At 32.5% G+C, this 5000-nt stretch overlaps 1 long non-coding RNA gene across 1 annotated transcript in view; it reads right to left on the minus strand.

The window, feature by feature from the left end:
* Positions 1-5000, minus strand: part of LOC118767342 — an 11110-nt gene that overhangs the window by 2969 nt on the left and 3141 nt on the right. The window contains exon 2 of the long non-coding RNA XR_005003265.1: positions 117-120. This is a non-coding gene — a long non-coding RNA (uncharacterized LOC118767342). The remainder of the gene's footprint in view (positions 1-116; positions 121-5000) is intronic.

Below are 5000 nucleotides of genomic sequence, written 5' to 3' on the forward strand. Positions count from 1 at the left end.
AATGCTCAGCCTCTTGCACGTTAATTTCTCGAGCAGGCTATTCCGTTGGTCGGATCAATTGGAACTCTCGTCACCGTAACCGATGGAGTGCCTCATGAAAATATATAATACGTTACGTGTCTTTATATATATTCTGTTTTTGTAACAACCACTTGAAGCAGTGGAATTTGTTCCCCTTTATATGAGTTACCTTCTAGACCATTCTACTTGAGCTCTAATTTATGCGACACGAGCTGTTTATTTGTATTTGTACACAATGTTCACACTCGAATATATATAACATATGTTATATATACATATATATATATACATATATATATATATACATATATATATATATATATATATAGAAAATAGTAAAAAGTGAAAAAACTACAGAAGGCTTGTTTTAAAAGGTTAAAAAATATATTTTGAGTCAATATGTCTGAAGAATGTTATAAATTTTTTTCATACAATGACATAGTTTTGAAGAAATGACCGGTTCGCGTTCAGCTTTTCAAATTTCTTACATCGTTATGTTTACGTTGAGAAGAGTTATCGTTATGTTTACGTTGAGATGAGTTCCAGATAAGGGAAGGTAATAAGTGATTTCTTCCACAACAGATTGCATTCCCAGAATACAGAATGATACCCTTTAGTGAGCACATTGAGAAATGCGCAAAGCAACTACTACCACATTTTTAATCTTCCATTTTACCAATGTGCTTCGGAACACCAACACAAATTAGACTAAACAAGGAAACATTCTTCATTGAAAAATACAAGCCCAACTTAACCATTCCAACATACTTATACAGAGAAATTCACTCCAAAGAAAGGCAAGAAATTTTAAGCGATTATCTCACTTACACCGGAAGAAATCACTTATTACTTCCCCTTATCTGGAACTCTTCTCAACGTAAGCATAACGATAACTCTTCTCAACGTAAACATAACGATGTAAGAAATTTGAAAAGCTGAACGCGAAACCGGTCATTTCTTCAAAAACTATGTCATTGTATGAAAAAAATTTATAACATTCTTCAGACATATTGTCTCAAATATATATTTTTAACCTTTTAAAACAAGCCTTCTGTAGTTTTTTTCACTTTTTACTATCTTCTATATATTCAACCACGTGCTTTCCCACACCAACTTTCTCACCTATATATATATATATATATATATATATATATATATATATATATATAATATACATATATATTTGCAAGGATGTTTGCAAAAGGGACATGAAGGCCTGCAACATCAATATTAGCAACTGGGAAGCAGTTGCCAGCAACCGTGGAGATTGACGACGTACCGTAAAAAGAGGAATACAAAGGAGTGACAGAGAGAGAGAGAGAGCAGAAATGGAAAGACAAGGAAAGACGTCAACAAGAAACTATGACATTACAACCAGCCAGGAAAAGTCTTCCCTACATTTGCGGCACCTGCCAGATGGAGTGTTTGTCCAGGATAGGACTACACAGCCACAGCAGGAAATGTATTAGGACAGGAAAATGTAAAAGCCGGACTAGATTATTTTATGCGCAACTCCATTGTTTCCCGAGACAAAAAGGATGCAAATATATATATATATATATATATATATATATATATATATATATACTTCAAAATTAGAAAATGGAGAAACATACTTAAATCAATCAAACATCAACCATCAGATGATACCCAATCAATACTTTATTACATATATATATAATATATATATATTTCTTTACTGCCCACAGGGGGCTAAACATAGAGGGGACAAACAAGGACAGACAAAGGGATTAAGTCGATTACATCGACCTCAGTGCAAAACTGGTACTTTATTTATCGACCCCGAAAAGATGAAAGGCAAAGTCGACCTCGGCGGAATTTGAACTCAGAACGTAGTGGCAGACGAAATACTGCTAAGCATTTCGCCCGGCGTGCTAACGTTTCTGCCAGCTCGCCGCCTTTGAATATGTCGGAAGTAAAAGAATTTGAATAACACCTGCGTTTAACTCCATTTATATATATATATAACGCAGGTGTTATTCAAATTATTTTACTTCCGACATATGTTTCGAAGACAACATTGGTATTATTCCAGAAGGAATAAAATGGTGTAAAACAATGCAACCTTCTCATCAGGGAAAGCAAGAAACCAAACTAATCAATAAGACATTTTAACAGATTGTGATGACTGCTTATAATGATGAAGGGAAGGCTATCAAGTTTTTAAGAAAAACCGTTACTAGATATAACGTCAAAGGTAGTTTATAGAAAGAGAAAGAAAGAAATTAGCAGAAAACTAATAGTGGAGAAATATAGAGCGATGGGTGAATTAGAATAAAGCTTAAAGGAATGGAATTAGATATATTTAGTGGAAGTGAAATATAAGAAGACAGTCTAAGGTCGAATTTTTATAGAATGGTAGAAATCACTTACAGGAACTAAAGGTATGTTTCTGCCAAAGTTTGCAACGATAAACGAGTTCTATAAGCACGTACGTACATACATACATACATACATACATACATACATACATACATACATACATGCATACATACATACATACATATACATACATACACACACACATACATACATACATACATACATACATACATACATACATACATACATACATACATGCATACATACATACATACATACATACATACATACATACACACACTCACACACACACACACACACACGTATATACATCCGTCTATCACACACCTACACCCGCACATATACAAACATATGCATGTCCGTATAAATGAAGGGGACGTCTATACATACACATATATCCACACACACACGCACACATGTATATATGTATATGTGCACGCAACTTAATCCTCATATACATATAGGTGTCTGCATGCATACATATATATTTAAGCATTTATATATAAAAATATACGTATATATATATGTATACTATATGTATATATAATTATATATATATATATATATATATATACATATATATATATACATATATATATATATACATATATATATATATATAATTGAGATTCAGTTGAATTAGGCACTTACGTAAAAGCACCAAAAATTAGTGCGGTACAATCCGTACAACTCAAAATAAGGTGAATAAAATCAAAATGAGCAACAGGATATCCAGAGGTGCTGCAGTACGACCGTTTCAAGCACTTCCATTTAATTGAACAATGCAATCCTTATGTTGATATAATGATTGCAACTGTTCATTAAATGGAGTCGCTTGAAACGGTCGTAGTTCATCACTTCTCGATATATGTATGCATGTGTATATATGTATATATATATTATATATATATATATATATATATATATACATATATAAATATATGTATAAACGTATACGCGGGAGTGTGAATGTAGGTCTGTGTGTCTATATATATATATATTATAAATTATATATATATATTATATATATTTACAAAATAAATATAAGAGAGTGGTCACTATATTGATCACTCTAGCACCAGTTAATCCAAAAGGTTTCAACCACGAAAATACATGTTCCCATGAAAGCCAAGTACGACTGTGAGCTCACACGGACAGGGCAAATAAAAAATAACAAAAATACAGATTATTTTGGGACAATTGTTTCGCTATTAATGAATTAAATGTAATATTACTTACAATAATCCATTTGTAGCTCGTCAGCCAAGACTATCTGGATGAAATCCACTCAATCACACGCCAGATTTTACCATAACGATAAATACGCGTGTGGTTCAATTGATTACATCCGACGTTATAATTCAAATGCCCCAACCAACAGCGCGCCAAACTCTCACGGAAACAAATACAGCATTTAGAAATAAATGCAGCATAATTATAATTAATTAATAAGGGTGAGAAATTAGATACTAATTTAATAGTATATTTATTCCACACCAAGTGGCCTAGTGCTACGAGAACCTGGATTATTATAATATTTTATAAAATATTATAATATTTTCCACAAAATAAATATAAGAGAGTGTCACTATATTGATCACTCTAGCACCAGTAATCCAAAAGGTTTCACCACGAAAATACATGTTTCCCATGAAAGCCAGTACGACTGTTAGCTCACACGGACAGGGCAAATAAAAAATACAAAAAATACAGATTATTTTGGGACAATTGTTTCGCTATTAATGAATTAAATGTAATATTACTTCAATAATCCATTTGTAGCTCGTCAGCCAAGACTATCTGGATGAAATCCACTCAATCACACGCCAGATTTTACATAACGATAAATACGCGTGTGGTTCAATGATTACATCCGACGTTATAATTCAAATGCCCCAACCAACAGCGCGCCAAACTCTCACTCCGGAAACAAATACAGCATTTAGAAATAAATGCAGCATAATTATAATTAATTATAGGGTGAGAGAATTAGAAACTAATTTAATAGTATATTTATTCCACACCAAGTGGCCTAGTGCTACGAGAAACCTGGATTATATAATATTTTATAACATATAATATTTTCACAAAATAAATATAAGAGAGTGGTCACTATATTGATCACTCTAGCACCAGTTAATCCAAAAGGTTTCAACCACGAAATATTGTTTCCCTGAAAGCCAAGTACGACTGTTAGCTCACACGGACAGGGCAAATAAAAAATAACAAAAATACAGATTATTTTGGACAATTGTTTCGCTATTAATGAATTAAATGTAATATTACTTACATATCCATTTGTAGCTCGTCAGCCAAGACTATCTGGATGAAATCCACTCAATCACACGCCAGATTTTACCATAACGATAAATACGCGTGTGGTTCAATTGATTACATCCGACGTTATAATTCAAATGCCCCAACCAACAGCGCGCCAAACTCTCACGGAAACAATACAGCATTTAGAAATAAATGCAGCATAATTATAATTAATTAATAAGGGTGAGAGAATTAGATACTAATTTAATAGTATATTTATTCCACACCAAGTGGCCTAGTGCTACGAGAAACCTGGATTATTATAATATTTTATAACATATTATAATATTTTCACA

Source organism: Octopus sinensis, linkage group LG20, assembly GCF_006345805.1.
Source record: "Octopus sinensis linkage group LG20, ASM634580v1, whole genome shotgun sequence".
Taxonomy (NCBI): domain Eukaryota; kingdom Metazoa; phylum Mollusca; class Cephalopoda; order Octopoda; family Octopodidae; genus Octopus; species Octopus sinensis.